The sequence below is a fragment of the Dasypus novemcinctus genome, chromosome 1, assembly GCF_030445035.2.
Source record: "Dasypus novemcinctus isolate mDasNov1 chromosome 1, mDasNov1.1.hap2, whole genome shotgun sequence".
Taxonomy (NCBI): Eukaryota; Metazoa; Chordata; class Mammalia; order Cingulata; family Dasypodidae; genus Dasypus; species Dasypus novemcinctus.
The window spans coordinates 88255507-88281786 of NC_080673.1; the positions used below are offsets into that span (position 1 = coordinate 88255507).

A 26280-nucleotide genomic window follows, 5' to 3' on the forward strand; every position below is an offset into this window, starting at 1 on the left:
AGTTATACTTTTGGAAGAATCTTGCATTTCATAGTAATTGATCTGCTTTGGTACCCTCACCATCCGCTGACATTGGTTGGAAGTAGCCTGTGAGAAGCATGGCCCCCATACAAAAATTGTGATTGATCCAAATCACAGATGGGGCTGGCTCTCAATTGTGTGTCATGCAGCAAGGGATCTGAGCAATGAACTTTCATGACTGCCACACATGCTAAATATATATCTCTGACCTCCTCCCCTCTGCACAGCATCTAATTACTTCAGGTAAGACTTGAGATTGAGTGCAAAGCTTTGTGCTATGCCAGGATCTAGGAGGTGAAAGTATATACAGGGCATTGTTTCTTTCTAAGCTACACCAAATTTTGTAGATATGACGTTGTGTAAAAGCTTGGGAGAAGACCAGATCCCTGATGCTTTTGGATATAGCTTGGCTCATGAGATCTGTGAACTGCAGATGGAAGAGTGGTCCATGTACTTATGCATGGTCCTAGTGGGACCTATGGGATCTTAATGCCTATGAAGAAAGAGCAGGAAGACTGCAAAAATTGACCTAGGTTTCCACTATTCAGGAACCAGGAGAACACTAATTAGAGTTCATGGAAAACAGAGGCTTCTTGGTGTTTTAGCATAAGTGATGGTATGCCACAGTCAAATTGCTACGTGATAGGAGCAAAGACAGGAACATTCCCCAATAATAATAGGTTTGCTGTATCTAAAAGTACTGTAAGCTTTTTTTAGCTTCCTTGGTGGACAACTTTTAGAGGAGGCTGTGTAGATTAATCTTGCAGCAAGGGAAATGTGAGAACTTCTGGATCCCTTCTGTACAATATAGGACCCAAGGAAAACTTTTTTTAAAAACTTTTTTTTTTAATTTAAAAATTTATTTTTTGTATCAATGTTACAAGTTACTCAGTTAACACAAGATAATAACTATAATAATAATACATCTACTTTAGCAGGTGGTTACACTTCCCCCTTATTTTTGTACATTCCTCAATCTTGAGAAATTTGGAACAATGTCTACTCTGCTTCAGGCTGAGAAGGGATGTAGATATTATGGAGCAGAAGAATGGGATTTTTTTTGCTTGCAGTTGAAGATTCTCCTTGTTTTGCGATGGGGCTGGTCCATCATCATGGTTTTGTTAGCTGTCCAGGGCAGGCAAGCACAAAGAACTGAAACATAGGAGTTGGCCACATATCTGCTGGATTTTAAGGGCTCAACCAGCACAGAAACAATCTGGAGGTTTTTATAACTCTGAGAAATATACTTAACAGGCAAACTGAAAATTATAAGTTCAAATAAAAGCAGTAGAAGAATCATGATTAGGGGATTTATAAATAAGTAAAACTATGTTATATCAGGGAAATGGCTTTTCGTATATTCCCAGGAGGGCCTGCCAAGGCGGTATTGATTTCATGAGGCCGTGTGGCTTACCTATGGTGTCCAGATGTCCCTAGGGTCCTCAGGAGCACTTTTGTTTGAGAATTTGTTTACTGTGGTAGTTTATGAAGTCTGACAGACATCTGTATAACTGAAACTTCTGGAATGACCTCCCAGTTCACTTTGAAATCTCTTAGCCATAAAACCACTGTTTTATTTAATATTTCCCTCTTTTGATCAATGTTTGTCTCCATATTCATCACTGATTAATGCTTGGTAATAATCCCTTGGTGCCAGGGAAGCTAATGCCTGGGAGTCATGTCCCATTTCAGGGGGAAGGTGGTGAGTTTATTTGCAGAGTTTTGTTTAGAGAGAGGCCACATTTTAGTAACTAGGAGGTTTTTGGAAGGTAACTTTTAGGCCTTAATTACAATTAGGATTGGTTGCATTATTACAGAAATAAAGTTTGTAAGTACAAGCATTAAGATCAAGGGCTTGGTTTATTGACCTGTTTTCTTTTATTAGGCAAGGCTTAAATATTCCAGAGCTTTTAGCCATTTATCTGAGAAATTAGCAGGACTTCCCCAGGGGGAAAGTTTACTATTTTGTTAGCTACTGTGAGGGCCTCTATCTATCCAGAAAACATACTTATGGCAACAAGGACACATTTACATCCATGGAATTATGTAGCTACATAATGTTCAAGATGCTTAAAAGACCCTGTCTGTCAAGACATAGAACCATGTGATACATGAACTAGAAAAACTATTTTAGGGTAATTCAAGGCTATTCTTTTTGTAACCATAGAGGGCAGCCATTTTAGCTTAGCTGTGACCTTGCAAGCAGAAAAGACAATTCACTTAGAAGTGCCTTTAAGAGTAATCAGCATCCAGAGAGAGAAAGAATAGCAAAATCTCTAGAAGAAAATCAGGAAAGGCCCCAATATTCTATAGTAACATTCAATGCCAGAAACCGTATGGACATAAGTGACAGTTTTAACAATAGAAAACTAATGAGAGAATTAAGGAGATTTAAATACAACATAAAGAAGATCTTCTGAAATTAAAATGAGTAATTTTAAATTTCAGTAGATAAGTTCAGGTATGATTGCTCTTGAGCTTCAGCTGTTGAATGACTGAGTTTTGTCACTGAGGGCTTTAATCAAAAAAAGACTTATGGCTGCATTTCCTGAGGTCTTTCATGGTTAAAAATATCTGTCTGTTGCCTTTTTACATGAAAAACATCTTGGCTCCATATTATATTCTTGCATTACATCTGTCAACATTGTGCAATTGTTTTCTGGCAGTGAAATTACTATGGAGAAACATGAAGTCCGTTTGATTTTTCCATCCATGTACGTGAATTGTTTTCTCTATCTGGAACTTGAAGAATTCTTTCTTTATTCTTGATATTTTATGATTAAAATATTAATAGAACTGAACGCTGTCTCAAATTTTAGTGCTATTCATCTGCAGATTCAGTTTTTTCTTTATTTCAGGTAAATGATATCAAATATTTTCCCGTCTGTTTTCTTGGGTTTTCTATTTCAGGAACACCATGTCTTTATCATCATCTTGATTTATCTTTCTTGTATATTGTCTTCTTTTTAGTATCTTTAAGATCTTGATGTTGCCCATCTGCATTTATTTTAATAATCTTAAGTCTTTTATCTATGCCAATTAACTTTAATGCCAGATCTAATTTTGATCGCTCTGTTTCTAATTTATTATTTATTCTGAAATAAAGTTTTGTCTTCAATTTGCTCCCTCAATACTAAAATATGTTTTTTCATCTTATTCTGGGGTTTTACCATCTTAACTCTGAGCTCCTATTTCATTAAGTTCATATTCTTATTGTACATTTTATATTCTAAAGAAGTTATAAAGAATATCTTCTGTTCACTGATTTATATTTTCATTTAGATTGGGTTCTTTGTATTTGAATCATTTACTTTTCTCATTGCACTGATAGGCAATGGAAAAAGTTGCTGGAGAGAGACTGGAGAACAAACAATAGGGCTGACTCTCTGAGATTGAAATTAATCATTCAAGGCTACATACTTAATTAAAGAAATACTATGAAGTCCAAGGCTACCCTTCATGGAAATACAATAAATCTACCATGGGAATAAGAATTATCACAATTGCCCAATATAGTTCTCTATCTCACGGGAATAAGAATTATCACGATTGCCCAATATAGTTCTCTATATCACACATGGTTTTGTTATCAAAACTGTCATGTTATTTCATTGTACTTTGTTATTTTTTTCTTATGAGATTTTGCTTATTCTATTTCTTCTCCTAGATTTTACTTTATCTTTTTGCCTAGTTAATGGAACAATCCCAAGAAATCATGCAAATGCATATGGAAGAAAAAAAGAAAGCTTGCTTTCTGATGTGTTGCAGTGTGATTTAGCCCAAGGAAGTACTTTCTGTGCCTTCTTTCCCAATGTTAAGCCCGGGGCTGATGAAATACTTGTGTGATGGTCTTCTCTTGTATCCTGGTTTTCCAGCAAACCTTTCATTTATTGACAAGGTAAATATGGTGTTATTGAGAATACCTCAAGGTTTTGTATATCAATAAAAGCTGTATGAGGACAGGGTACAAAGAGGCAATTGGTACAACTTTATCATAAGTAGAACTTAAACCCTATATTCCTTCCTTCTGTCCTGCCTTTTATCCAAGAAAGAATAACTTTCTTATCCACAACAAGTCCCTTATTCAATTGCTCTGGGTTGAAGTTTCCTCTAGTCACTTTAGTCCTTCAACACACTTCCATTTACTGTCCATTTTCTATATACAGGTTAGTATCTGCTCTTATGACCATGAGTTTGACCTAGGGTTGATATTCAAATTATTTTAAACTGCATGACATAGGGAAAATAAGCCAAATGATTGATTCTAGTATTAAGAATCTGTAACAACTGACTAAATAACTTTGTTGGGTTATTTCTTTTAGTTTTTCAATGTTATTACTACTGAATAGGAGTCTTGGGAGAAAAGTGTGGTAAAGCATGCTAATTTAGGTTTGGAATTATTTATAAATTTTTCTCAGTCACCTGTTTTATATTTGCATTTGTGAACAAAAAATAGCAATACAATTTAAGTTAGGGACAGGATTATAAAACTGAGCTTTTATCTTTGATCTTATTTTTACATTAGTCCTTTCTAAACTTTCTAATCCCATGTATCTGATGAGAAAATATACTATTTGACTACAGTGGCTTTAATGAAATTACAATTTAGACATAGCTAAAATGGAAGGAGGTCATAAACCATAAACTAGAAATTGTGAAGCTCATTGCTTTATCATAAATACAAATGTAAGTGTAAATAAGTACATAGGCTTCAGATTTATTTGTATTTAAATAATTAAATTAGTCTCATTCCAAAGCTCTTAGATTCTGCACACAATGACTTATTTTCCTTCTTCTACACTGTCCACCATGAGAGTTGGTAAATGTCTTCACACAAAAGTATCACACCTAGGGAGAAAGTCCAAACATACACATTTGAGTTAAGAAATAAACCAAAAGAATTAACTTCTTTTCATCACTATTTTGTAGTTTGTCAAAAGAAAATGAGTTTTTCCTTTATGACATAATGACTTCTATTTCTTCAATTTATATTCTTATTAACTATAAGTTTATATTTACAATACCAGAAAATTCAAATTATGCAATTAATTAAAGAATTTAGCTTGGGAAACGAACTTGGCCCAGTGGTTAGGGCATCCGTCTACCACATGGGAGGTCCGCGGTTCAAACCCCGGGCCTCCTTGATCCGTGTGGAGCTGGCCCATGCGCAGTGCTGATGCGCGCAAGGAGTGCCCTGCTACACAGGGGTGTCCCCCACGTAGGGGAGCCCCACATGCAAGGAGTGCACCCGAAAGGAGAGCCGCCCAGCACGAAGGAAAGTGCAGCCTGCCCAGGAATGGTGCCGCCCACACTTCCCGTGCCACTGAAGACAACAGAAGCGGACAAAGAAACAAGACGTAGCAAATAGACACAGAGAACAGACAACCGGGGGAGGGGGGGAATTAAATAAATAAATAAATCTTTTTTTAAAAAAAGAATTTAGCTTTAATAAATTCTTTTTTTAAAGAATAAATTGGTACACATAATCGGTTCTGTGTTGGCTTGCTCATAAAAGACCATGCAATGATTATACTAACCACAGAACTAAAAGAAAGGTAGTAATTCATTTCTTCTGAAAACTGTCTTCAATTATTATTGAACATTTCTTGCTACTCCACATGCTACTGATGTGGCACAGAAGTCAGTGCGTTAACCATTTCCCTCAAGAACTGATTTTATTAAGCTGCCTCTTTGGGATTGACTCATGTTTCCAACAAGACCTATTCAAGCTCTAACCCCTGTTCTTGAGGGTGTGAACCCATTTGTGAATAGGATCTTTGAAGATCCTCTTAAGATGAGGCTAAATTGATTTCGGGTGGACCTTAATTCAATATGACTGGAGCCCTTATAAGCAGAGGAAATTTGAATACAGAACTAGAAGCCACAGGAGGGGCCAGAAAGAGGCAGATCAGTATGTAACAGAGGCAGAGAGTGGTTGCCAAGTAGCCACCATCAGAATGCTACTTGCTTCAGAGAAGGCATAGCTTACTGATGTCTTGATTTTGGACAACTAGACTTCAGAACTGTGAGGCAGTAATTCCTGTTTGTGGTACCATTACAGCAGCTCTCGCAAATCAAGACAAGGCTCCTAAGTGTTGTGCCTTTGGCCTACTATTGTAAACTCATAGTTTTATTTATGCTAAGGATAATGCTTTACTTACTTCATTACACAGTGTCTTTTTTATGAAGAATTAGGAGAAATATTTTGGTTTTTGTACTAGGGATAGCTGGGTTTCTGAGAAATTTTTAAAAACATCTTATGGTAACAGAATCATAACATTCATTAAATTCTCACTTTTGAAATGGATATTGAAAACTGCAGAGCTAAGTTCATGGCTCATCTCTCATTAGGCATTTAATATACTAATCCTGGCTTCCTCTTAGTTATCCTTACTGTATTTTCACTTTGTACACATTTTCTCATGTCCTTTTATTGGTAGTATAGTATTCAGATAGGTTTTAGTTTTTGCAAGCTATGTAAAATATTTTCTGGGCAAATTTGGGACTAGATGATGACATTTTTATTGCAGACTACTATTGTAATAGTTTCTGCTATCTTTGTAAAGATGAACTAGTTGGGAATTAATTTTAAACTTATTATATTAGCAACTCTAACTAGCATTTGTTCTGGTAGAGCAAAATGATTCTATAAAGGGAGAGGTATTCATTAGTCTACATGAGTAGGTAACAGTCCAAAGGACAAGAATTTTGCATAGAGCAAAATATCAGAATCAAGGAGAGACGACAGTTAAACATGAGTTGCTTGCTTCTAAGAGATGAGAGAACAAGGAGGGAGTAGAAGAGGAAAGATAGGATAAGAAACACAAATTCGGTGGAAAGTTGTTTGCCACATGATGGAACCTTACCATATGCCCCTCTAGAATCTTCAGGAAGACCCAAAGTGAGTGTTCTCTTGTGCACACTGAAAGGGGCTGACTTTTATGCCATGGTCCATGTGATGCTGACTGGAAAAATTGGGTGGAAATGGGCAAGCCTAGAAGCAGATCATGCTGAAGACAAAAACAATTAGCTGAAATCCATAGGTTGAGAAAAACAGTCAAGGTGCTAGAGTAGGATCCCAGCTTATAGCTCGACTGTGCTTGCATATTAAATAATTAAAGGCATATATTGTTGAAGTTTGCTGTACACATATCTTACTGGGATCAAATTATACTGTGGGTAGATCAAGTAATACATTTTACATTTTTAGTATTCCCTAGCTCCAGTTTATTTATTATGTATGTTACATTTAAAAAATTTTATTTGTTTTAGTCCTCCTCATATTTTACAACATTTCATTGGACACATGAAGTATATATAGCTAGAGATCTTAACATCTGGGAATATGGTGACTCTTGTGGATATTTTATCTAATAGTCATTAAGGAAATTAATAGTATGCTTACAAAAATGTAGATACTTTTCCTTTAACAACAGCAAAAGGTGATAATGAATTTAATAGAGATTAAATAAATGAATGGAACCAGATTTCACTCTTTATTATTTTATTCTAATATCAATAATCGTAATCAAGTTACCACCTTCCCCCCAAAAAGATACTTTGCCCATAAACCAAACTCAGATGATAAATTCAATGATGTGCAATGGATACAGGAATAAGCAAACTTTGGAAAGTTTTGAGTAGAAGAGTGCCACAGTCAGAAATGCTTTAGAAAAAATCACTCTGGCTGCTAAGAAAACACTTAAGGACAGCACAGGTGAAAGCCTAAAGATTAGGTAAGATGTTAATCCAAAAATCCTGGTTAAAAAGTATAGTGGTTAGACCAGAAGAGAAGTCATGGTGAACAGTGGTTGGATTTGAGTGTTAAGCCCACCGGATTCATTGAATGATTCAATACAGGGTGAAAAAGGATCAGTAAAGACTCTGTGATTGTGCCCTCAACAACTGGAGGGTGGAGTTCCTAGAAACTAGAGTGGGGAATGCTGTCAAAGAGTAAATTTGCCAGGATGATCTGCAGTGCAGTTTTGGAGGTTTTAAACTTGAGATATCTGTTAGATATCCAAGTGGAGATGTCAAGCAGATTCAACATTACCCAGTGTTTTGTTTTTGTTTTTAAAGATTAATTTTTTTTTATCCTCTTCCCATCCTTCCCCCCCACTCCGCTGCCCCTTGAGGTTGCTTTCTGCTCTCTGTGTCCATTTGCTGCGTGTTCTTCTGTGTCTGCTTTGCCTTCTCTTCTACTCTTTAGGAGGCACCAGGAACCAATCTTGGAACCTTCCGACATGTGAGAGAGGCACTCAGTCGCTTGAGCCACCTCAGCTCCCTGGTTTGTTGTGTCTCTCATTGTCTTTTCCTGTGTCTCTTTTTTGTTGCATCATCTTGTTATGTTAGCTTGCCATGTGGGCCAGCTAACTCTCACCAGGAGGCCCTGAGAACCAAACCCAGGACCTCCCATATGGCAGACAGGAGCCCAATTGCTTGAGTCACAACTGCTTCCCCCCAGTGTTTTGTGTACATGTGGTTGTATATATTTAAAGCTTGGAAGCCCTGTTTCCAGGTGACTAGACATGTTTTTCATGTTAGCACTAGGTATTTCTGCTACCTTCAGTGTCTAGTATATTAGAGATTCTTGCTTCTACTTGATCCGATAAAGTGCTTAATTTGCCATTCATAGTCAAGATGCATATAAATAACCTTCCAGGGGTAAATAAAGGTCGTGAACAACAAATAGTTCCTCATATCCTCATATGGTTTTCAGGATGTCTATAAGGAATGTGAAGAGAGCATGAGAGGAATTTGAAATTGGCATAGGTCAAAAAAAGAAAAAAATCAAAGGAGCCTGTTCCCTTCACTTTGAAAATCTTGTGCTATATACATACAATGTACTATTGCTCAGCCATAAAAAAGAATAAAGTCCTGATACATGTAACAACATGGATGAACCTTGAAGACAGTTTGAGTGAAATAAGCCAGGCACAAAAAGACAAATATTACACGAGTTCACTAATTTGATACAGTTAGAATAAGCAAACCCATAGAGTCAGAATCCAGAATACACATTACCAGGGAGTGTGATGGGGATAGGAAATGGGAAGTTAAGGCTTAAAACATTCAGGGTTCCTATTTGGAATGATGGAAATGCTTTGGTCATGGATGGTGGTGAAGGTAGCTAAAATACACATGTGATTAAAGAAGAAAGATTAAACTGTGTGTGTAACAGAGTAAAAAAAATATTTTTAAAGTCTTTGAAACTACACTACACAAACAGAGACCCCTATGGTAAACCATACTATATGGTTAACAGAACAATTGTCAAAATGTGCTATCATCAGTTGTAACAAATGTTCCACACCAATGCCAGGTTTAGTGGTGGGGTGGTAATTGGTATCCTGTATTTTATGCATGATTGTTCTGTAAACCCACAACTTCTCTAATAAAGAAAAAAATTTAGAAAGCAATTCAGGGTAAATAAATGTTTATGGCTATCAACAATCTTTTGTATTAAAGGGGATCAAATCAAACAGGTTGGTTCTGGTGATATTATTAGCAAGACACTTCCTCTGACAAAGCCTTGCTAGTTAAGGCTGTAAAAGGAGCAACAGATAAGGTGGAGTGCTCACAACTTAGCAACAGCTTGGAAAGTATTGTCAATAAATGCTCCAGTTTGAAACAGGTCCAAGTGATAGGATGTGATAATATTGTACAATTGAAGCGGCACTTCAGTATCTAATCTTGGGATTAGAGAAGATCTGGAGGCTCACACCACTGAAACTGTGTCAGGGTGGAATTTATAGCTCTTCTCCATTGGTATTAATAACAGCCATAGATTAGTGGAGGCACACTTTGATACAGTTTACTGCAACATGTCAATGATAAAGTGTGGAAACTTGCTCTTTGTACCAGAAAATAAAAGACCCACCTCCCCCAAGTGTTGTAATAGAAACTAAAGCATCTGGTTCCCACTATCACCATGTTTTGTATAAATGTTTCCAAAGATCTAATTCCTTGATAATAGCCTTTGGTAAAGTCGTTTAAGAAAAATTTGGCCTGGTACCAACATTTCCCTACACAACAATGGCTTTACATGGGAGCGAGTTTTTCTCTAGCTCAGCCTTTCATAGCATCATGTTAAGACAGTTTGCATTTCGTTCATTATAAGTAAGCAGCAAATATTACAGATGTGTTCACAAATAACTGGTCAAGAAGTCAGGAGGGATTTGAGGAGGTGACTAAAGGAGGAAAAACAGGATGAGTAAAGAAGGGGAGCAAAGAGAAGAATGGAGTGTGAGAGAGAATACAAATTGGAAACAGAAGCTTGAATGGGAAAATGCCATTTTAGAAAGTAATCTTTTAAATTCTGTTTTTAAAGTCATGCCTAGAAGCTGTCCAAACTATAGCCAAATAATAAGATTATGTCTGATTCCCGATCCTAGCACTGTCAGGTTTGGTTAGTATGATGTCTATAAAGTATTTGGTGTGGTTACTTTTGTTTTGTAGCTGCAGCAGGAATCCTCTACATTAGGCATAAATTGTTTACAGGTTTTTTTTTCTTGTTGTTACCAAATTTGCATGGAAATTTCAAAGCGAACATTTTTACTTTGCGATATGTTTTTTCTTAACCCAAATGGAAGATACAACTACTTCAAAAGAAATGAAAATCGCTGCACACAACCAAAAATTCTCTTATAGAGACTTCATGTTTCACAGTGATTTTACATTAGCATGAGAGAAACCTTGTTCATTTTTCTCTTAGAAGTATCACAGATTCATTTTAATAACAAAATAATAATAATAATAAAACCAACATCCACACCAGAAAAAGGTTACCCTTGGAAATTGTAATTTGATGACTTACTCATTTTTAAAAAACTGACTTCTTTCCTTTTCTCCATCTTATCTCATGATTTTTTTTTTTTTACAATTGAACACACATAGTTATTGAAAGAAAAAAACATTTACAACTAAGGTATGTGACATTGACATTAATTTTTGAGGTAATAATTTCACTAATTCTTTTTTATTCTTTCCATTGGCAAAAAAATATATAGTTTTTATCCTTCCGTTTCCTAAGAATGTTTACAGGACTGGTTCGCAAGAGTTGATGATTTCTAAATGGTCTAAACTTTAAAATGTTGCTGAAATTAACAGTTTTAATTGTTGTTAGCTTGATAGGTACATAAAGAAAACTTGAGCTCATTTTATGGGCCTTTTTCTTAAAAATGGAAATGAACTCTAGTTCTTATGTTGGACACAATTTGAGAATATAAGTTTAGATTCTTGTGCCAAATAAAGGTTTAGGACATTTGCTTTGATTTCTCTACTACATAATTAAGTCATTTTACTTAAAAAATTACACTTACATCTGGGTAAACAACTGCTTGCACAGCTTAATATCAGCTGATCTGCCAAAAAGTAGTAATATGAATTAATAAGAGCAGTGAGGAAAATCAAAGAATCTGGAGACCAAAACTTTTTGGGATTATTGTACTTGGTTACCCTGTTATATGAAAATTCTAATTATCTTTTAGACTGTTCTGATGGGGGTTTGTAATGATTAGCTTCTAATATTTCACTGTTCTCAAACAAAGACTCTTGAAACTGTGTTCTTTTTTTTTTGGTCGGTAGGTCACATGGCAAGCCTTAAAGAGACATGTTTATTTCACTTATGTGAAATTAAACCCAGATTTAAAGCTCTTCTCTCACCCACTACTGTTGGCTCTCCTTCCCATGATTCTGTGGTGGTGCTGGACCCCAGGAAGCATTGTAACATGTGTTGGCAACCTTGCAAACCAAATTTAGAGTCCCTTTGATTCTGTGTCAGGATATTTATTAGGAATAATGCTTGCCTTGAGCTCTTTCTTAGGGTTTCGCTAAGCCACTGGCAATGCTTCTAGGGAGAGTTTTTCTTGTTTCTCCCTGATGATGTTCAATGCAAAGCTAATTCACCTCCTGGGACATGCCATTGAGGTACTATTAATAGCCTATTAATACCTCAGTGGTACTATTAATAGCTAGCAATCTTGAATATGATTTCCAGTTAGGTTTGGAATTCGGGTTCCTAGCTTCTGGGTAGCTTAAATCTGTGCAAATCAAAATTATTTTGAGTCAATAAGAAAGAGATGAAATGTAAGAAAAGAAGTTTTCTCTTATTATAATATGTCACTGCACATTGATTTTAATGTGCTTAATTTAAATTGCGCTACTCTTTGAAACATTTCCTAATATTTTTAGAATGGAGTCAATCACAACTCAAAAATTGGTATAACAGAAGACCTTTGTTATTTTACAACATTGTTTTGTTTACCTATCTGAGAGCAAACTAGTGATATGCTAGTAAATATTTAACAATTGGCTATCCAGTCAAAAAAAAATTCAGGATGGATTTGTAGCATTTGTGAATTTTGAGAACACTGATATTCCCACCATGATCAATTCCCAGCTACCAGCCTAATGTCCCCTGGCTTTCAAAATTCTTGAAAATTTAACATTAGGCTTTAGCTATAACTGCTTCCCTCTCATCAGTGGAAAAATTACTCTTTGTATTACATACATGCTTTCCATGTTACAAAATGCAATCCTTCCCTAACTAAAGGACTAAAAACAATGCACACCTTCAAGAGAACATAATGATGCTTTTTACAAGAGCCTATTGCATGGAACAACCAACTCCGAGTTATATCATAGAATCCTGAAATTGGGGCAGGGAGGATTTTTAAGACCTCTTGTTCTACATTTTCTTGTTTTGAAACTGGGACCTAGAAAAGATGGAATGAGTATTTCTAGGTCATGATGGCAGCGATAGGACTCAAATCTGATCTACTGGATCTCAGAGTAATGCTCTTCCCATTCTTTTATCCTTGTTTCTTAGTGGCTCATACATTTTAAATTGCCTCATGTTTCCTTGGTCTTGACAGAGGTAGTTCGCTCTTCAGTTGTTTTAATCAATTGCCAAATCTCATGAGTTAGTCAATGGTTTTTCATTTCTTTAGTGAATATAGATTTTATAGATGCCCTGTGCCCTTACAACTATAATGTTCACCTCCATTTGATGACCTCAGATAACAAAGATGCAAATGAAGAGAGTACCTTTTAAGTACCAGTTTTAATCTTTTATAACTTTAAACTACAGTCATTCTAATCTTTCTGTTATAAAGTTACTGGATGGTATCTACATTCAGCTTCTACCCAGCATAAAGCTTTCACTACAAGATTTTTTATTTATTTACCTCTAAGCCAATTTTCATCAGGACATTTTTCTGTTTAAAACTAATGAAGAAAAAATTAGTGGCTACCTTTTCATCCAACCCAATAAATCCAAACTCCTTAACCTGAATGCCTGATAACAGGGATCAGACGTGTGTTGCTCACCCATCTCCGTAGTGCCAAACAAAGTGCTTGGCCCGTATCAGTAATTACTTTACACATACTGCCTTATGTGCCCACACAATGCAGTGTGGAGATCACTGCCTTATACCTGAAGAAATAAAAGCAGGTGTCTTCCCTGGGGACTTCAAACTATTTGGTAGCAATACTTGAATTTGATCTGGGTTTTCAGATTGGACTTTAAGCACCACACCGTACTACCTTGTTGACTATTTTAGACAGCCTGACTTACAGTTTTTCTCAGTACACCTCTAGGCAAAGTCTTTATTTCAGGTATCTGGGTCCTCTTGTTGTGGTCTTAATGAACTTCACATATCCTCTATGTCTTTGTTAAAACTGTTTTCTTTTCATTGGAACTGCCCTTCTTTACTTACATCACCACCCTGACTTCCTTCAACCATCTCCCTCTCTCCTTTTTCTTTTCTCCTGAACTTGATACACTGCTTTGTATTTCTGGTTGTCTTTTCTTTAGGACAGGCTATCCCAGCCAGTTTCACTCTCTTTGATGGGAACAATACAGTATGCATCTTTATATTATCCACCATAATTAGTTCCGTACCATAACTATTTTGAATATTCCAAAAGTATATGTCAATGACAATTTTATTTGCTAATTATGCAATCATTTCAAGGATTTTGACTGTACCTAGAAAATGAGATTCTGAAGAGCATTGCATTTCAAAATGCCTTTAACAAATTGAATAACATCTGATAGAGACAATAAAGCACAATTCAGCTGTGAACACAAGAGTGAACATTTCAGAGTAAAGAAATAGTAGCAGAAAAATAATGAGATTAGAATGGATAACAAACTAAATGGGAATCAGAAGTGCGCCTTCATGAACCGTGCATAACTAAAAGCACTGCTCACAAGAAGTGTGTGCTAATCCTTTTACTAGATTTTGCATAGGTCAGCCTTTCTTAGGAATAATTCATTTGATTCCAAATGGTTCTTTTCCCATAGAAGTGATGAGGAAGAGAATATAGCAGGAAGAGTTTAGATGAAATGTTAGCAAGGTGTTAGAAAAGGAGTATAAAAGTATTTTAGCTCTTTTCCCTTTGAAAATCATGTGCCCATGGCCATGATTTTGTGAAGAAATTCTGTCAAACCAAACCAGAACAGGTGTTAGCCTGTTCTACAGTTTCCTTCTATACCCCGAGCCCTTTACCAACAATTTTGGCTGCACAAAACTGATGATAAGGAACTTCCCTACAAGACTGAATCGCAAACTGTACTGCTGTGATCTAAGTACTAACACTCTTGTAACACTCTTGCTTCATTCTAACTCTGAAGCTCCATCAATGGGCTTACTGCAAAAGATGTACTGTGGAAATGGTGACACTTTTAGTCCACAGGGGCCTAGATTTTGCGACAGATGACTGGGCTACATGAAGATGATTAATAAATATTTTGAATGCTTAAGAATTTCTTCAATTTCACTTTTTGTAGGATGAACTGTTCTTTCATATAGTTTATAATGAACAAATAGCTGACCTTTATAGATTGAGACACTGTTAATATTTTTAACTCAATCTGATAACAACTATTTGAAGTTGTTAATTTTATACTAAATAAGGAAACAAAAGTTAACTATCTTTCTAATAATAAAAAGTTAATAAATGCCTGACTTTATGCTCTTTCTACTATATTACTGAGCTACATGTTACCCTTCTCCTTCACTAGGTCAGTGACTTTGATCACAAATGCTCTAATTTTTCTCCCAAGTTAACATTTACAATAAAAAACTTCAGCAAAGAAATTCATGACATATGCTTGAATCAAAAAGTGGAAAGAATCCAAATGGGTCAAAAATCAAAACAGTTACAATGTGTCTTCTACTTCAATGAGATAGAAAACTCTAGATGCTAATAAAAATTTGCCCTGAATTATAAAGTACCGGCATCGTAGAGGTACTTACTAGGGAAAAGCAGTACAAAGTTTTAATAGGGAGTCATTTTAGGAATCACATATAATAATTAAAATTTGTAAACTTTTGAATTTCCTAAGCTCTATTTTTATTATTATAATTGCTGCAAACATAGATTGTATTTTTGCGATTTGCCTTGTTGCTATTATTTCCCTTTTATATCTGTGCTCTGTGGATTCCTTGAAGTATGGGTCAATAGGCTTAATGGTGGAGTAAATTTACGCTAACCCTCTTTAAATGGCTATCCCTTGACACACTAATTTTTCACAGACTAAAACTACAGCCTGTTAAAAGTACATGCATTCCTTGCAGGCTCCAATGTTGGATTCATGCTCAGATGACCTCTTGACATTTTACAGACATTGACGAGGTGCTGTCCCCTCTCTGGAAATAATCTAAACATTGATCCCAATGAACGGAGGGGAACCCTAGATAAGCAGAGAAAATGTGTTTAGAGACATTTTCAGGTCATTCAAGCTGTGTTACTGAGAGCTAAATGCTTGTACTTTTTGAGGGGAGGGGTGGGAAGGGAGACACTCCTACCAAACTTTTAAATCCTTACATATAAATGATCCCTCAGATACCTTTTGAGGTAAGTAAAATGCAAAGCATATTTGTTTTCTGTTAAACTGTGATGACACTCATCTGATGGAGGTGGGATAACTTTGATTGTGTCAAATAAAATCCTCATTTTGCCTTCTAGATACTTGGGCAATTGAAAGAAAGCATTAGTTTTAAACATGTGTCAGAGAACACAGACTGCACTTATCACTTGCTTCCGATTTGTTTAAAAATTCTAAATCATTTTTGAAAGAAAGGGCTATAATTATTCTTACTGCTTTACACATCATGTCCTAGGGAGTATGATTTAACCTTTTACAAGTCTGGCAAAATACAGTTCTTAATCTAAGCCTCAGTGAGTTCTTTGCTTCCTTTGATGGTATTACAGGTTTAAAATTCTGGGTAAAATATAAGTTTGCTAAGATACAAAAACACTAGTTATATTCATATGAACACATGTTTGTTTTTCAGAATTCATTTTAAGGAGCATAGCAGTAAGCCAGAAACTTTTTCTAGAATATAACCTCAATTAGGCTGAGGTATTTTGTCTCTTTAGGTCATTGCTTTATCCTTAATGCTTGACACACAGTAGATGGTTAGTAAATATTCTTGAATAAATGAAATATCTGTTGATGGGTATTTATTCAACACAATCTGGGAGAGTTTGTCTGGTTTGAGGACTTGCTCATTTAGGCAATGGGTATAACTCTATTTTACATGTGGGTCCATGAGACTCTCTTGAACAGATACCATTATATGTTTAAATCAAATAAATAACTCCATTTGTTATGTTTCCATATTCATCAAGCAAAATTTGTTTATAATTTGACTTCTCATTTAGCTTGCCTAAACATTAAAAATGCCATAGTGTAAGAAAATTGTTGTCTAGTGTTCAGTGACCTTGCCAATTCTCTTTATAAATGAATGAACTGATTAGCTATTTCTAGAGCTTGGTAATATTAGGCTGTCCCTGGCAGACAGTATATATATAGATCAGTGCAATATACTACACACTGGATGAGGATAGAAGACAAATACACATCTGATCTTCAAAGAGAAAATTGGATTGAGGCACACGTGAGATTTGAACCTAAATAAACCAAATATTATCAGTGCATATATGTTGTTCAAAATATACACATGTGAGCCAAGAAAGCATAGAAGTAAACTTAATGGAGGTTTCCTTGAAGAAGAAAATAAAAATAGATTTGCCTAGAAGAAAGAAGAGTTACAGTTAATGAAAATGTTATGGATAAAAGATGGACAATGAAGGAAGAGGTTATATGAGGGTTGGCCTACACATAGCCAGAGTCTGTGTTGGGAAAAGTGACGCATGAGATTGATGTGATAGGCAAAGTATAAACAAAAATTTGTTTTTAAAAATGAAAGGCAAAAGGTAGAGGGGCTTAAATTGCATCTATGGCTACAATAAGTTTTGAACATTACTATATATAATTAATACATATAATTTTGCAACTAATACTAGGAGTTATCTGTGTTGCATAACAAACCACCTCAAAACTAAGTGGTTTAAAATAACAGCATTTAATTGTTTCTTATGTTTGTCTTGATTTACTGGAGTTATGCTAGGTGGTTCTTCTGCTGGTTTAACTTGGGGTCACTCAAGCAACTGTGGTCAAAGGGTGGCCAAGACTAGAACATCCAAGATGGCTTCACTAATGGTTTCAGAGCCTTGATAGTGATGGCTGGAAGGTTGGGGTCAACTGGGATGATGCAAGGGGTTGGCCTCACTATCTCTTACAGTTTCCACATCCTTATCTTTTTTTCGTGGTCTTTCAACATGTTCTTCCTTCATGGTCTCTCTTCATATGATTAGCTGGTTTTTTACATAGCGGCTCAAGGGCTCTCGAAAGCACACGAGGAAAAGCTGTCAGGACTTCTTAAGGCTTAGGCTCAAAACTGTAATGGTGGCAATCCTACCACATTCTGTTGTTAGAAGCCAGTCACGAAGTCAGCCCAGCTTCCATTGTGGATATGGATTACACAAAAGCATGAATACTGGGAGGCTCATTGTTCATTGGAGGATATCTGTGAAAAGTATCACAGTAGGTAATTACAATACATTATTCTTCTCAAACATCATCTCAAGAGCAGCAACAATAAAACAACTAATATTTATTGCACTCTTACTATGTGCTAAGCATTATTCTTTTATTTTTAATTTTAAATTTCTATTTTTAAAGAAGCTTTATATTACATAAATGTTACATACAAAATAGAGGGGACTCCCATATGCCCTGCCTCGTCCCAAGGCACTATTCTTAGTACTTTAATCCAGAGGAAAACATTTCATTATCCCAATTATGCGTATAAGAAAACTGAGGCCTGAAGAGATTAAGTACCTTGCTCAAAATTGCACAATTTGTGAGTATCCAAGTTGGAATTTTAGCCCTGTTCTAGTGAGTATAATACACATTGTTTCTCATGTATAATGTAAGATTTCATCTATCTCTCATCATCAATCTATGGTACCCCTGAATTTGTGATAAATAGCAAAATATCAGAAAAGCCTCAACATAGCCCTACAGGTTCAGCTCCATTTCACAAAGGATTTGATACCAAATTTCAAAGTTGAGCTTTGAGCTGAGGAGCTGTGATGTTGTCCAGCCTCAGGAGCTGATGTGCACTGTAGTTAATGTGAGTGGAATCCGCTGGAGCATGTAAGTGGTGCCATCCACATCACCCAGCTTCCTGGCGCTGTGCAACGTGGCAGATGGGTAGTGTCAAATTTATACTCCATTACTTCTGATTTACTATTTTCACTTAAACTTTCCAAACTCTCTTGGCATCCATCTTTTTTCTAGTTATTTTGCTATGTAGTTTTTGTTTACACATGCATATGATATAGGAACTATAAAAATATTTCTTTGTCTAAGTATATATAGTATACTGTGATTGATCTCCTAAAGAATTAAATCATTTGGTATAAAAGTCCTGGACTTTAAGCCAGAAGAATGGGGCTTAAGCCTTGGATACCTTCTTAATATTAATATTAGTTGTGTTACTGTGAACAGTCACCAAATTCCTATAAATTTGAATACAGATCTATGACCTCAACAAATCATTTGGTGACACCAACATGTTTCTCTGTCTATAAAATAGCCCTGATAATCCTTAGTTCTCAGAGCTCACTGAAGCTATAATGAATAGTTCCATGTAATTAAATTTGTACTAATAAATGGTAGTATGAATGACAGTTGAGAAAAAATATAGGTTAATTCATGTTTTAGAACTTGTTAGAAATTATTAGAAACCACTTCAGTAATATCAGTTGAATAGCCTAATGATCCTTCTGGCATTAAAAGTATGTTAAGATACCATCAAAAGTTGAAGTTGATTGAGGAAAAAAAATCCTTGTGAATATGTAAAAAGCAGATTTATTTTCTTTGAAAACAATTCTTCTCTAGCTGCTCAAGCTGTCTTAATTAATTTATTCATCATTCTTTTCTTTAACTTTCAGTGGATACCCATTACATTACACTATGCCCACACTGTCCAATAGAGCTTTCTGTGATGATGGAAATGTTTTATATCTGTACCATCCAGTACAATAGCCACCTGTCACTTTTGGCTATTGAGCACCTGAAATGTGACTGGTAAAATGGATAACCTGAATTTTAAATTTTATTTGAATTTACTTCATTTAAATAAATATAAGTAATCACATGTGGCTGGCAGTAATGGTATTGGATGGTACAGTGTTATATGCCATATCATCATGTCCTACCACCCTTCAAATACTGATTTTTCTTTCAGGAACAGGTGCACTCGGAGTCATTCATCTTTTGATGGCCATAGATCTTGTTCATCCATACTCTTTAACCTTGCCTTTCTTTAGTTAAGGGCATACAATTTCCTGGTGACTGTCAAATGTTAGGGAGGCTGGCCATCTGGCTGAAGCCTGCTGGCAACTGCCCTCTAGGTATGTGGAGCTCACAGTTTTGAGTCTGGTGTTCTTCAAACACACACACACACACACACACACACACACACATATGTATGTTCAAATCCCTAATCAGAAGAAATCAAATATAATGAATAGAAAGGAGCCCTTCTAACTAATTAGGAACCCAGCATTAGCATTGGAAAGAGCTCAGTGGCTTCTTGAATTCACAGTCTTATGTGATTTGATTTTTCAGTTTTGACAAAATTCAAAATTCATTTTGTTATGCTCTTTGCATTTAATTTTTAAACTGTAGGCAAATTTAAGCCATATGTTTCTGATCAGCGTCGACATAAGTCATTGAAATGTGTTTTGTAAGATTTGTTTTGAAAAGGTTCCAGAAATCCTGTGGGTCTTTTGAATAAGGAGAAAGACTACATCAGTTTTGCATGAAACTCCCATCTGGCCAGAGGTGATTTAGCATAAAGTCCGGCCATCTACCAAGTTGGCTGAGTGCTGAAGCAATTCCCCCTTCCATAGTTGGCTATATATTAGTACTTAAGAATATGTTATCTCTGTACATACAATGTAGGACTCAAAAGCATCCAAAATTTAAGAAGCTCTTTCCTGTCAATTAAAAATGAGGAAACTATGGCTCACAGCAAAACCACCATATGTAAGGTCTCTGTCGTGGCGTAGGACAGTTTTGTGAATTCTGTCTTAAGTCACTTGGTTCAACATAGCACATAGTCTCATCTTCATTCTTTTAAAGTTAATGTAGTGATAAATCAGAAAAATATTTTGGTCTTATTAAGAATGTACAAGGACACATTTAATTTTAGATAAGTTTTCATCTAATAGTAAATGATTTATTAAGATTCATTTAATATACATATATATGCTAAAGTGAGTTGACAAAAAGTTTATATTTTTATTGGCATAAAAAAATAGAGAAACTTCGTATGCTGAACGTTTGAGAGGAAATTCCTCTTAGCAGCTAGCTGTTTTTTGTTCAAAGGTAAATGAAAAGATGATAAAAGATCTTTGTCTAATCACTTTCCAGAGGAAAAGAAGTGGAACTATATTCTATATGATTTGTTAACAAAGAGGCTTATCGGGCGATATGATATAATCCAAGGGATGAATTGTGTTTCAATTCACACCTGATGCCATGAAATCCGATGGCTTTTTTTGGTTTTTGTTCTAGGGATTTTAGAGAAGAGGTGTCACTTAAACTCTTAAGTGCTATCAGTTAGTCTGGGGTACGTCTGACTGAAGGAATCTTGCTGTCTCTAAATTCTTGTCTGTTGCTGTCATCAGTTCAATAGCATTATAGCTCATCTCCACAAATTTATAAGCTCACAAAACGGCTGAAGCTTGGGAGATGAAAAATGTCCATTGTGTGCTTAGGAAATGTTTACACATGAAGCCTTTTTGAACAGCGACTATTCAAGCTCATGACAACTTACAAATGTCTCCCTGGATAGATTAAAAAATTAACCCTGAGGATCTGAGGGAATGGGGGATGGGAGTGACATGTTGTGGGAACAGCCCTCTCTGCGTGTTTGATTCATGGGAAGTGTGGGGATAAAATTTTGAGTGGCAGGAGGTCTTGGTTCCAATCCACACTCTTCTACTTGCTCTGTGACTCTGAGCAAGTTGTTTAGCCTTCCTGGGTCCATTCTAGTTCCTCAGTTCTTAAAGAGAAGCACTTTCATGGAAATCAAATTGTTATTAATAGTTCTGTAACATATTACATTGGACTTTTGTAACATTATTCATTAAAGACCAGAGTTTGTTAGAGGGAGAAGCCTGAATTTAATCTCATCCAAGAACTTACTTGTTGAAAATTATAAGGTGAGGCTTCTACATATTTTCATAATACAAAAATAGAAGGACTCAAAGACTCTAGAGATAGAATCAAGGTTTTTAAAAAAGTCTCACAAAGGAGAAATGGAATAGGAAAAACTATAAATGGAAAATAAGGCTAAAATAATAAAAGCAGGCATATTTTCTATAATTAAACAAGAAAGATGTTAAAAAAGAATTGTACAAAATTATCTTCAATATAATTTTCTAAGTAAAATTTCGCTGTGATGATTACAATGAGATGTAAATGTTTTAAAATAAAGGCACCATATTTACAAATATCAGTAACATGGTCAAACATATAGAGACAGATATGTGGCTTTGTGGTTGCAATAAATCATGTTAAAATGGATCTACTCATAAGTTATTTCATATTTTTAAAAACTTACATGATAGATGTGACCTAGTAGGTCAGCTTTATTTCAAATATATTTCCCTGTTAATGCATGTGCTGAATATTCATAGTTTATCAAACACTAGAGAATTGCTTTTTCACCTCTGGCAATTTTATTACCATGATTGGGTTTGCTATAACATCAACTCTAAGCAAGAGAATAAAGACTTCAGTGATGTCAAATAAACTAGGATGTGTGTGTAAGTGCCCTTGTAATGTACTATTATTGTTTCATAGTCACATTTAATGATAATTATTCTTTGGAGAAGTTTGCATTATGTGGTTTCTATAGAGCTACATGTGATTTAGTGACAATGGCTGTCTTTTTAGTGATTACAGATTTAAAGGATTACCGAACACTTCAGATTTTAAAACAACAGAATATCCAAGACGATTTTATTTTCAACTCTTGTTTACTTCCTAAATCATACATTAATGTGATGTTTGGAAAATGAGCTAAATGTTCCAGTGCTGAACCAGAGCCATCTAGAATGTGAATTAGAAAAGTGGAAACAAATTGCCCACGTGTACTGAAAATGCTGTTATAGACCAGTACATTTACAAATAAAGCACATTGAAACCATGTTGCAAATGTAAACACATTTACCAATAAAGCGCAGTAAAAGTGGGAGAGTGGGATGTGCAGTGTATAATTAGGAAACAAGCAGATTTTTCACATGCGTGGCATAACGTTACATGGATAAAAAGTTAATATATGTAAAATCCATACAAAAAAGCTACACAATTATTGCCATTTGTTATCATCATCTAATCATCCTTATCTTCATCACCAATTGTCATCATTGTTCATGCTCCCTTTTTCTGGCTTCTTTGACCTGTATTCTAAACTTAGATTCCAGGATCTATTTTAAGAACTATCTAAGCATTTTCACATCCCATATCCTTTAGCTATTCCTCCCCAGGAAGGAGAAAATACCCATCCCTGAGACAATTTGAACCTTCTCTTCCTTCAGAATTAAAGGTGTTGATAAAGAAAAAAAATTCGGTTTTGCAATTTGGAATGCTACCATTTGAAATTGAGCCTTAGTTTTGTATAGCAGTGCTCTTACTTATCTCTAGTCAACTTATCTCTAGTCAACTAATGCAAACCTATATATCCTCAGTCAAAACTCCACCCCAACTTGATTTTCTCTTTCTGTCTCGCTTATAAGAAATGTATTTATTTTTCTTGTGGTAATATAAAAAGTTGTGTCATAATAACATTAAATTTACCACTTTAATCATTTCAAGTGTACAATTAGGTGACATTAATTAATTCACAATGTTGTACTACCATCAACACCATCCATTACCAAAACTTTTTCATCACTCCTAACAGAAACTCTGTTTTCATGAAGCAATAATTTCTCATTCCCTCCTCCCCTAAGTTCTTGGTAAACTCTAATTTCTGTATTAATTTTCTTATTCTATACATTTCATATAGGAAGGATCATACAATATTTGTACTTTTGTGTTTGGCTTATTTCATCATTATGTCTTCACATTTCATCAGTGTTGTAGCATGTTTTGTCACCATCATCACCAAAACATTTTCATAGTTCCAAATAGGAACTCTGTACATTTTAAGTCTTAACTCCCTATTCTCTATCCCCATCCTATCTTTACCCCACCCCCTAATAAGTTATATAATAAAGTCCGATTCTATAAGTTTGCTTATTCTAATTATTTCATATCAGTGAAATCATAAAATATTTGTCCTTTTGTGTCTGGTTTATTTCACATAATGTCTTCAAGGATCATCCTTGTAATGGCACGTATTAGAACTTCATTTCTTTTTACAGCTGAATAATATTCCATTGCATATGCATCTATACTGCATTTTGTTTATCCATTTATTGGATGATGGACACTTGGGTTATTTCCATCTTTGGCAAAGGTGAATAATGCCACTATGAACATCAGTGTGCAAGTTTCTATTCTAGTCTCTGCTTTCAACTCTTTTGGATATATACCTAGTAGTGGGGCTGCCAGGTTGTATGATAACCCTGTTCTTAACTTTCTGAGGAACCACCAAAATACCTTTCACAGCAGTTAAACTGTTTTACATTGCCACTAGCAAAGAATGAGTTTTCCTATTTCTCCACATCCTCTCCCATACTTTGTAATTTTCTGAGTGTGTGTGTGTGTGTATTTAATAGTAGCCATTCTGCTGGATGTGAAATGATACCTCATTGTGGTTTTGATTTGCATTTCCCTAATGACTGAAGATGTTGAACATTTTTTCATGTACTTATTGACAACTTGTACATCTTCTTTGGAAGATGGGCACGTCCTTTGCCCATTTTCAAGTTGGGTTGTTGAGGTGTAGTTCTTTGTATATTTTGATAATTAAGTCCTTATCAGATATATGATTTAGAACTATTTTCTCCCATTCAGTAGGTTGTCTTTTCACTTTCTTGATAATGTCCTTTGATGCACAAAATCCTTACATTTTGATGAAGTCCAGTTTATCTATTTTTTCTTTCATTGCTCAGGATTTTGGTGTCATATCTAAGAATTCATTGTCAAATACAAGGTTCTGAAGATTTTAGTCTAAGAATTTTATGTTTAGTCTAAGAATTTTATAGTTTTAGCTACTATATTTAAGCCTTTGATCCAATTAGAGTTAACTTTTATATATGGTGTGAGGTAGGGTCCAAAATTTATTTGTTTGCATGTGGATACACAGATTTTCCAACAGCGTTTGTTGAAGAGAGCTCCTCTGCCTTTTAGTAAATGACCTCATCTGAGTTTTAACTTTTAAAGAAGCAACTTGATTAAACTCACACACCAAACATACATGGATATTGTAAAAAGTTCTCAACTTCCCTCATCTAGGATTCAGAAATAACCTCTATCTCAGATAAAGATGCAGTCTCATATTCTTTTCTGGGCTTTCCCTTCCTGCTATGTTCTTGATCAAGCCTATTTCATTTTCCCTTAAATCTTACTCTGTCATTCCTTGTCTAGGATATTTTTTAATATATCTCTCTTCCCTTTGATTCCTTCGTCTTATACATTAAATAAAATTGTCTGCTTTCACATTAAAATTATTAATTAAATATCTTTTTATCTCAAGCTAATCCAGTATTCTTCTTCACTGCTATCTTTTCCATGGAAGTTTGAATTTCTTGCTTATAGTACTCCTACCCTCGAACCTCCCTCACTGACTTCAACAGTCTCATAACGCAGTCAAGATCTTCTAATCTTCTGATCAATGGCCTCTTCTTTTCAGTCATCATCTCTCTCCAGTGTTTGGCATTGATGGCTGTTTCTTAAAGTCCCTCTCCTCTGGATACCATGGCACTCTTTCTTACTGTGTCTCTTCCCCTTTCCTTGACATCTCTTTTTTAATATCCTTATCTTCTTTAGTACTTCCTCTCCTTATGTCTATTCCTTGTGTGGACAAGATTTCCCAGAGGTCTGTCTTTGCCTTTCTCTTGTTACTTCATATTGTCTCCCTGTGAGGGATCTCTTTTCTTCCTTATACTCCTGTGGCTTGAACTTCCACACATTTTGCTATAGGAGAAATATATAGTCCTTCCATGCTACTTACATATATTATATTATACTGACGTATATAGAACTGACTTATAAATATATGGTGGAAGCATTATGAACTCTATCCTTTAATCTATCACTGATCTGTACCCCTGCATAATCTATCATTGTTTCTGGCTCTGTTCTCTCTCTGGAACTAAAGACACACATTTGTAAGTTGTAGCAAACTTTGTTTTTGTCATTGCATATTCAGAAACAATCAACTCTAGCTAGCAAAGAAACTCCTCTCTAGATGGCAAAGGGGAAATTTTATTTAAACAAAAAAGTACAACTCATGGAAGATGACAGGGTGAAGAAAAGATTGTGAAGGCTTTAATATGTTTGTAGCAAAAAAATACAAGACAAAGCTAATTTCAAAATTTCAAAAAACAAACAAATAGGAAGATGCTGCTACATTAAAATTTTCTACACAAAGTTTTTGTTTCTTGGATTAGATATGAGATAATTATTTTGGGATTTTAAGCATTAATATGGCCTTAGGATCTTTTTAGTGTATTTTTCTTAAAATAAATATTTTTTTCATTAAAAAATTTATTGAAGTATATCACTCACACATAAATATACATAAACAATGAGAGTATAGTAACAGTTGTGAACTTACAAAACAAATACACATAGCATCATACAGGACTCTCATAACTCACCCTACCACCGATAGCTTGCATTGTTGTTGAATATTTTAAACAAATGATTATTGG

General features: G+C 35.2%; 1 pseudogene; it reads left to right on the forward strand.

Moving 5' to 3' along the window:
* The first annotated feature begins 370 nt into the window (after positions 1-370).
* Positions 371-26280, forward strand: part of LOC101443990 (malate dehydrogenase, cytoplasmic pseudogene) — a 40865-nt pseudogene continuing 14955 nt past the window's right edge.